Below are 10,539 nucleotides of genomic sequence, written 5' to 3'. Positions count from 1 at the left end.
ATGGTACAGAGCTAGTAGTTGGTAGAGCTAAGATTGGATCCCAAGTTCTTTGGCATGAGAACCAGACTTCTTAAGCAGAATTGCTAGGTTCTGCTACTGAGAAAGAAACTGACCTACCCAAAATAAGAAATGTCCTTATTATTTATAATTTATATTTATATTTATGTTTATATGTATATGAAAATATTTACATATTATGTTCTTTTTTAAAAGACTTTATTTATTTGAAAAAAAGATTTTATTTATTTGAGAGACAGAGATCATGAGCAGGGTTAAAGGGAGAAGTAGACTCCCTGCTGAGCAGGAGCTCAATGTGAGACTTGATCCCAGGACTCTGCGATCAAGACCTGAGCCGAAGGCAGATGCTTAAGGACTGAGCCACCCAGGCGCCTTAAATATTTTCTAAATGGTGTGTTCTTTTCCTTTTATTTGGGATAGATAGTAGTAGTCAATATGAGGAAGTTTAGACCAATTTATCAGTCATTTTCAACTTAAATTTTATTCTTTGCAATGCATAGCTTTTTAAAACTTATATATGTTTATATATCCAAAAAAGTAAGTTCAAGTGTACAAAAGGGTGAAGGATGTAAAGTCTCTCTCCTACACTGACTTCCATATCTAGAGTCATTTCTCAGAATTAATCACTATAAAGAGTTTTAGGTATCCTTCAAAATGTATTCTATGCATATACACATGTACAGGCACATCTCACTTTCTTGTGCTTCACTTTACTGCATTTGGCAGATATTTGTGTTTTTTACCATGTGAAGGTTTATGGCAACCCTGCATAGTGCAAGCCTATCAGCACTATTCTTCCAACTGTATTTGCTCACTTCGTGTTTCTGTGTCACATTTTGGTGTTTCTCATAATACTTCACACTTTTTCATTATTGTTGTATTTGTTATGGTGATCTGCGATCTTTGACGTTGCTATTATAAGTTTTTGGGGGGGGGGCCATGAACACTGCCCTTCCTTACAAGACAGCAAACTTAATTGATAAATGTGTATGTTCTGACGGTTCCATTAACCATGTTCCACTAACCAACTGTTCCACGTCTCTTCCTCTCCTTGGGCCTCCCTACTCCCTGAGATAACCATATTGAAATTAGGCCAGTTAATAACCCTACAATGGTCTCTATGTATTCAAGTGAAAGAAAGAGTCATATGTGTCTCATTTTAAATCAAAAACTAGAAATGATTAAGCTTAGTGAGAAAGGCATTGTCGAAAGCCAAGATAGGCCAAAAGCCAGGCCTCTTGTACCAAATAGTTAGCCAAGTTGTGAATGCAACAGAATAGTTCATAAAGGAAATGAAAAGTGCTTCTCTAATGACCACACAAATTACAAGAAAATGAAACAGCTTTATGGCTAATGTGGAGAAAGTTTTTTGGTTTTTTTTTTTTAAGATTTTATTTGTTTATTTGATAGACAGAGATCACAAGTAGGCAGAGAGACAGGCAGAGAGAGGAGGAAGCAGGCTCCCCGCTGAGCAGAGAGCCTGATGTGGGGCTTGATCCCAGGCCCCTGGGATCATGACCTGAGCCGAAGGCAGAGGCCTCAACCCACCCAGCCACCCAGGTGCCCCTAATGTGGAGAAAGTTTTAATGATCTGGATCAATCAAACCAGCCACAATGTTCCCTTAAGCTAAAGCCTACTCCAGAGCAAGGCCCTACCTCTCCAGTTCTATGAAGGCTCACAGAGGTGAGGAAGCTACAAAAGAAAATTTGAAGCTAGCAGAAGTTAGTTCATGAGGTTTAAGGATAGAAGGGATCTCCACAACATAAAATCGCAAGGTGAACAACAAGTGCCAATGCAGAAGCTTCAGAAAGTTATCCAGAGAATCTAGCTAAGACAATGAGGGTGGCTGCACTAAAAAGATTTTCAATGTAGACAAAACAGTCTTCAATTGAAAAAAGATGCCATCTAGAACTTTCTTAGCTAGAGAGGAGAAATCAATGCCTCACCCCAACATTTTTTTTAAATTTTTTTAAATTTTTTTATTTATTTGACAGAGATCACAAGTAGGCAGAGAGGGAGGCAGGGAGAGAGAGAGAGAGAGGAAGAAGCAGGTTCCCCGCTGAGCAGAGAGCCCGATACAGGGCTTGATCCCAGGACCCTGGGATCATGACCTAAGCCAAAGGCAGAGGCTTTAACCCACTGAGCCACCCAGGCACCCCTCACCCCAACATTTCAAAGAACAGGCTGACTCTCTTGGTAGGGACTAATGTAGCTCTCAGCTTTAGGTTGAAGTCAATATTCATGTATTATTCTGAAAATCCAAGGGCCCTTGACAAATATTCTAGATCTACTATGCCTGTGCTCTATCAATGGAACAACAAAGTCTGGATGATAGCACATCTGTTTACAGCATGATTTTTTAAATATTTCTAGCTCACTGTTGAGAACTACTGCTCATAAAAAAAGGATTCCTTTCAAAACAGTACTGCTCATTGACAATGCACCTGGTCACCCAAGTTCACTGATGGAGATGGACAATGAGATAAATGTCATTTTCATGCCTGTTAACACTACATCCATTCTGCAGATTGGGAAATAATTTAGACCTTAAAAAGCCTTAGTATTGAAGAAATAAATTTTGCAAGTCTATAGTTGCCATAGTGATTCCTCTGATGGATTAGAGCAGAGGAAAGAATTCATCATTCTAGATGCCATTAAGAACATTTGGAATTCTTGGGGTGCCTGGGTGGCTCAGAAGGTTAAGCCTCTGCCTTGGGCTCAGGTCATGATCAGGACCCTGGGATTGAACCCAGCATTCGGCTCTCTGCTTGGCAGGGAGCCTGCTTCCCCCTCTCTCTCTGCCTGCCTCTCTGCCTACTTGAGATCTCTCTCTCTCTGTGTCAAATAAAATCTTAAAAAAAAAATTTGGTGGGGCGCCTGGGTGGCTCAGTGGTTTGGGCTGCTGCCTTCGGCTCGGGTCGTGATCTCAGGGTCCTGGGATCGAGCCCCGCATCGGGCTCCCTGCTCCGCAGGAAGCCTGCTTCCCTCTCTCTCTCTCTCTCTGCCTGCCTCTCTGCCTACTTGTGATCTCTGTCTGTCAAATAAATAAATAAAATCTTTAAAAAAAATTGGAATTCATGAGATCAAAAATAAACATTAACTGAAGTTTGGAAGAAGTTAATTCCACCTCTTATGAATGACTTTGAGGAGTTCAAGGCTTCGGTGGAGGAAGTAACTGCAGATGGAGTAGAAAAAGCAAGAGAACTAGAAGTGGAGTCTGAAGATGTGACTGAATTGCTGCAATCTTATGGTAAAACTTTATTGATGGGGAATTGCCTCTTATGGATGAGCAAAGAAAGTGGTTTCTTGAAATGTAATCTGCTCCTTGTGAAGATGCTGTGAAGATTGTTGACATCACAATAAAGGACTTAGAACATTACATAAACTTAGTTGACAAAGCAATAGCGGGATTTGATAGGATTGACTCCAATTTTGAAAGAAGTTCTGCTGTGAGTAAAATGCTATCAACAGCATCACACGCTACAGAGAAATCATTTGTAAATGGAAGAGTCAATCAGTGTAATAAACTTCATTGTCATCTTATTTTAAGAAATTGCCACAGGTGCACCTGGGTGGCTCAGTGGGTTAGGCCTCTGCCTTCGGCTCAGGTCATGATCTCAGGGTCCGGGGATTGAGCCCCGTATCCGGCTCTCTGCTTGGCAGGGAGCCTGCTTCCTCCGTCTCTCTCTGCCTACTTGTGATCTCTGTCAAATAAATAAATAAATCTTAAAAAGAAAAGAAAAGAAATTGCCACAGCCACCCTGTCTTCTACAAACACCGGCCCGATCAGTCAGCAGTCATCAGTATTAAGGCAAGACTTCCACCAACAAAAAGATTATGACTTGCTGAAAACTCCGATGATGGTTAGGACTTCTAATCAATAAATAAGGTATGTACATTTCACCCTTGAACAACATGGTTTTGAACTACACAGGTCCATTTACATGTGGATTTTTTTGACAAATACAGTACAGTACTGTAAACAATTTTCTCTTCCTTGTGATTATTTATTTATTTATTTTGAGAGAGCTAGAGGGAGAGGGAGAGAGAGAATCTTAAGCAGGCTCCATGCCCAGCATGTGAGCCTGACACAAGGCTCAATCTCACAACCATGAGATCATGACTTGAGCCAAAATCAAGAGTCGACACTTAACCAACAGAATCACCCAGTAGCCCCTCCTTGTCATTTTCTTAATAACATTTTCTTTTCTCTAGCTTACTTTATTGTAAGAATATAGCACATAATATATATAACATTCAAAATGTGTGTTAATTAACTATTGTTGTCAGTAAGGCATCTGGTCAATAATAGGTTATTAGGAGTTAAATTTTGGAGGAGACAAGTTATTTTGTGGATTTTTGACTGTATGGAGGTTGGTGCTCCTCAACCTCTCCTTGTTTGTAGCAAATATACATTTTTTTTTTTTTAGGACATAAAGCTATTGCCCACTTAGTAGACTATAGTATGATTAAACACAACTTTTATATAGACTGAGAAACCAAAAACTTTATTTTACTTGCTTTATTATGATATTTGCTTTACTGTAGTGGTCTGGAACTAAACCTGTAATATCTCCAAAGTATACTTGTATATGTATGCGTCCCTTAATCTACATGGTAGCATAATATTCACACTGTTCTGTATCTTTTATTTTATTTTTTTATTTTTTTTTTAAAGATCTATTTATTTATTTATTTATTTGACAGAGAGAGAGAGAGAGAGAGATCACAAGTAGGCAGAGAGGCAGGCAGAGAGAGAGGAAGGGAAGCAGGCTCCCTGCTGAGCAGAGAGCCCGATGCGGGACTCGATCCCAGGACCCTGAGATCATGAACTGAGCCGAAGGCAGCGGCTTAACCCACTGAGCCACCCAGGCGCCCTGTTCTGTATCTTTTAAAACTTAACAATAATGTATCTTGGCACATGCTCTATATCAATACACATAAATTTACCTCACTCTTTTTAAACAGCGGCGAAATGTTCTACTGCAGAAGAACAGGAGAAAAAAGTGAAATGAAAAGGTAAAAATTCATTAACATCAACAGACAGTGTTTCTTTGTCTCATTCTTTATATGTGACTAGAAGATTTCCAGCTCCTTGCCCTGCGTATCCCACAGATATGTCCTCTCAGACTCCAAGAGATGAGAGACATAGGTGAACCCTTTTGTGTCAGAGCAACTTATCTAGTTATTGGCTTTGAAATGATGCACAAGCCCTTCAAATCTGAGTGATAAACAACATGCAACACTCAAAATTGGCTTTCCTCTACAGTAATTTCCTTGGAATAAGTCTTCTATGAAGCTCAGGGGTTTTTCATGCAAGATCATCTCTGGTAGACCCTCTTCAGCTAAAGTCCAGATATTCCGAGTTAGGTCTCACTCCATTTAATAAAACTATATTCCTTAGTTTAAGACAAGTCACACACACCACCCCACTCCCACCGCTAAACACACACAATGAAGTGCTCCCATAGAATCCTCTTCTCTCCCATGAGCCTTATTGGCATGCATGGCAAAAAGAGATGTTTAGTAATGGACATCAAAATTGAGTTTTTTGTTTTGTTTTGTTAATGTTTATTTATCTACATAAGGAGTCTCCACACTGGTGAGGAGCCCAATGTGGGGCTTGAAATCACGATGCTGAGATCAAGACCTGAACTGAGATCAAGAACCAGATGCTTAACCAACTGAGCCACCCAGGTGCCCCTGTTTTGTCCTGTTTTTAAAGTTTATTTTTTAACGTAATCTCTAAACCCAGCGTGAGGCTCAAACTCACAACCTGGACACTAAAAGACACATGCCAGCCAGGCACCTTAAAGTTGACTTTTTATTAATGGATTTGAAAATTGATGTTATTATTGTCATTTACAACTGAGAAAAGTGAGGATAAGTATCAAAGATGGAAAAAAGTGGGTCTATTGTTTTCAAGCAGGAAGCTGATATTAACTGATTTTAAAGTCTTCTATTTCTCCAGATTCCCTCACCAGGGTTGGGGAACTCCTCCATTCCCAGCCAATACAAGCACAACCTGAACCCAAACTCCTTTTAAATTCTTTCTTTCCTTCTTTTTTCTTTTTTCATTTTTTAAAGATTTTATTTATTTATTTTACAGACAAAGATCACAAGTAGACAGAGAGGCAGGTAGAGAGAGAGGGGGAAGCGTGCTCCCCCCTGAGCAGAGACCCCAATTCGAGGCTCGATCCCAGGACACTGAGATCATGACCCGAGCTGAAGACAGAGGCCCAACCCACTGAGCCACCCAGGTGCCCCTTTCCTTCTTTTTTCTATGTAATCTCTACACCCAACATGGGGCTTGAACTCAGGACCTGAGATCAAAAGTCACATGCTGTATCAAGCGAGAGAGCCAAATGTCCCTCCTTTTTTTTTTTTTTTTAAGATTTTATTTATTTATTTGACAGATAGGGATCATAAGTAGGCAAAGAGGCAGGCAGAGAGAGAGGAGGAAGCAGGCTCCCTGCTGAGCAGAAAGCCTGATTTGGGGCTCAATCCCAGGACCCTGGGATCATGACCTGAGCCGAAGGCAGAGGCTTTAACCAGCTGAGCTACCCAGGGGCCCCTTTCCTCCTTTTAAATTCTAAGTTCATCACAAGCAGGTGTGTGCACTTGGGCACTACACATGTTTAGTTATTTATTTATCCATTCATTGAACAGATATCATTGAGCCCGGGTGATAGGCCAGCCACTGTGTTTAGTCCTGGGTACTCCCCTGCAAAGGAGAATGTGTTGCATTCAGCATATAAACAAATAAATAAACAAGCTATATGTAGACTGCAATAAATGCTATGGAGGAAATGGGTAGGGTAATGTGATCAAATGTAACTAACTGGGTAGAAGGGGCTATTTTAGATGGAAGGGTCAGGGAAGGTCTTGAAGGAGGTGACGTTTTAGCTGAAGCCTGAAGGGTGAAAGATGAGAAGGAGCCAGTCATACAAGGACTGGGGAACAGTGTCTGGGCAAAGTGGGCAGCCGCTACTTGATCCTTCCAGTTCGCTTCAGCACTGTTGAACTCAAAATACACTTCTCAAATGAAAATGAATTCACACTGCTTTGCCTCCTACCAAAACGTATTTTAAGGCCAACTATTACCTGGCCAATTGCTATTAAAAGTAATACACTAAATAATAGTTTCTATTATTAGTTATTTATTTTTGTAAATTGTCTAATGTATATTATAAGGGATAGCCTCTCTCTGTCATTGACTGAGGCAGGATAATATATTCCTTCAACAAATATATATCAAGGCCCTACTATATGCCAGATTTTCTGCTGGACTCTGGTGATAAACTAATGAATCAAAGAAATTTCATTTGAAGTAAGTACTGGATTGACATTGGATTGGGGCCCAATACTCTCTCAAGAGTAGTATTCATGTGTTTTATGTGTTGATCTTCCAGATGAGAGTTTATTATAGAAATCAGTTCCTCTGCTAAAAAATAAAAAAGAAAAAGAAAAAAAAAGATTGGAAAAATCACTGGATCCCCAATGTCCCTTCTGTAAAAAGACATGTATTATTATGGGGAAATTTTTTTCTTTTTTCCTTAAATTCCTTATAAGCTACATGTGGACCTTTCGTTTGAGACAACACAAGAATCATATGAAATAAAGTGAATTATTATGCTTCAATGAATGAAAAAACTCATACTTACTTTTAACACAATTACAACATTTTCCCCTAAGGATATAGAATATTAACCAGAGTTCCTTGCCTTCTCAAAACACAAAAAACAAAAACAAACACCCTGATATTCAATTGTTTCTGATTTTTAACATTCTTCTTGTTCTACCAGAATTCTTAAAGAAGAGTTTACATACATTTTAATTGAATTCTTCTCTCCTTTCAAAAATTCTGACAATCTTTTAAGCAATAAGGAAGGAAATACCAAACTGGCAAAATGTGGGATGTGAAAATGGTGCCTTGGGCATGAGAAAACTGCTCCTATTATGTTAGCAAGTTTCGAGTCCTTTACAAAAAGAAGAACTGACTTATTAATATCAGTTTTGCTTAGTCATGTATTTTTTTTTTTTTTTTTTTAGTTATTTTGCAGCTATGTATTGGCTTTTTCGCTGGCATCAACGTGGGAAACAAAGTCACATGAATTGAACTTAGTGCTAATTTTTTCTGTCCTTTTCCTCTTTGACACCTATCTAGGGTATACAGATGTTATGAAATTCATAGCAAAGACCTCCAGTCACTTCAGGGAAAAAAAGATCACACCCCTTTCTTCTCTGGCTTACAGTACTTAGACTGTATTTCTTTCCTTAGACTGTGTAAGACCAGTATTCCACATTATTATAGTGCTTGGTATTAGGTAATAAGTTAATTTGGTAATGAACATGCCAGGTGTTGATTATCAGCCCTTGGCAACAGTACCAAGTAATATTATTCCTTGATCCTTCATTCGGGTTGTCTCTTCTGCCTTGCAGCAAGGGCCCTCCTAGAGATACTAACCTCTGTGCATTCAGACCCAAGTCTCTGGCCAAGTCTATCAAGTTCTAGATCTTTCTGAGCTCTTTCCTTCGTTTATTCCTTAGTGACTTCCAACTATTACAAGACATTCACACTCAAGTATTAGGAAAAAAGAAATTATTAGTAAGTGTTCTCCCCAATTAATACTTTCATTGTAATTCAAACATTTTCTGAAGTCATGAATATTATAAGGTTTCAGGTAACTAGTGGAGGAGATATTTCTCCCTCTTGCAGCTTTCTATTGGTACTTTTCAAATTCTACCCCAGAGAGGCTCATCTTTGCTAAATGGACATAAACCTCCTGCCTTTCTTACTCAATGAAACTTGCTTACTCATAGTTCACAAAGTTCCCCTGAAGATGATTAGTAAGCATTATTCCAAAGTTTCAGCAAAAACATTGAGAGATACTGCCTAACAGTATTAGATTTAAATTAGTGGTTTGAAAAGAAGTCACGTTGCCTTATCTGCTAGCCAGTGTTTCTGCTAAATTAGTTTTTTTCTGACTTAAAAAGCGTTCATACAGGGGGACGCCTGGGTGGCTCAATGGGTTAAATGAAGCCTCTATCTTCAGCTTGGGTCATGATCCCAGAGTCCTGGGATTGAGCCCCACATTAGGCTCTCTGCTCAGCAGGGAGCCTGCTTCCCTGCTTCCCACCCACCTTGGCTGCCAAGCCAAGGTACCCAAGCTCACCCAGCTAGTGATAGAGCACATTTCTCAGTTACAGACTCTCACAGCACTCTCGTCCTCTCTCTCCCTCCAAGCAGAGCATTTTGTAACTACTTATGTCATTATTCAATGAATGCCTGTCTCTCCCATTGGACTATTACTACCATGATTACAGGAATTCTGGTTTCACTTGCCACTTACCAGAACAATCAGGCTTGTAGTCAGCACTCAATAAATATTTGTTGACTATCAGTAAACACAGAGTCAACTATCAGTAAAGATAAAATCAAAAGTATACTTAGTCTTTTGAATAATTATCATTATTCACATTTTTGTGGATATTATATATATCCACACATTATGTGGATATTGCTTAAATTAATCAACAAAATGTTAGATTCTACTATAGTAAAATATAAACTTTGAAATTTCAGTGGCTTAAGGCAAAAGGATTTACTTCTTATTCATTTGAATCCTGTATGTGATAGGCGACCCATCCCCATCTTGTAACTACTCCACCTAGAACATACAGCCTCCAAGGTCATGATGGCAGGGTGAGAGCAAGATGGCGGCAGTACACTAGCTCATGAGGACCTCTGTCCAGAAGCAGCACGCGGGACTTCCACTTGTAGTCTGTGACCAGAATTGATCCCATGGCCCCACCCCCATGACAAAAAAGGTTGAGAAAGCTTTAAGGGCCCACATTCTTTGTAACACTTTAAAACCTTGCTTCAAGGAGGCAATTCAAGATCACACATTGCCATTTGTGGTTCTTTTAATCCCCTTACATCTGGAGGAGTTCCTCAGTTTTTCTTTATCCATCATAGCACTGGCATTTTTGAAGAGTGCTGGCCGGTTATTTCATAATTTGAGTTTATAAACTCAATTCAGGTTTTCTTTCAATTAGATTCAGATCAGGAACTTTGGGCTGAAATGTTGCACATATTGTGTTCTCAGTGTCTCATCAGGATACACATGGTCTCAGTTTTCTCCACTACTGGTGACATTAACAATAGACACTTTTTCAACTGAATAGCTAAATTGAGGTCATTTATCATCACACAAATGGATTTTATAATTCTTATTATTAAAAACCAATCTGTTGTTCTTCAAAGCCTTACTCTGATTAATCACATAGGTGAGATTAAGTCAGAGCGGCTAGGAGCACAGGCTTTAGCACCTGACATGTTGGTTCAAATCTCTGATCCCACTTAGCAATTGTGACCTTGAGCAAATTAACTAATCCTTTATTTTCTTCCTTTGGAAACTGATCATAATGAGAGTGTTGGCAGTTCATTTTCCTGTAATGAGGATTAAACAAAACAATGAATGTAATAAAGACTTACTAATTCTTGACCTCACAAAGTA

This window comes from Mustela putorius, unplaced genomic scaffold (assembly GCF_011764305.1).
Source record: "Mustela putorius furo isolate JIRA1106 unplaced genomic scaffold, ASM1176430v1.1 tig00000788_pilon_pilon_pilon, whole genome shotgun sequence".
Taxonomy (NCBI): Eukaryota; Metazoa; Chordata; class Mammalia; order Carnivora; family Mustelidae; genus Mustela; species Mustela putorius.
Note: the sequence above shows the minus strand (reverse complement) of the source record.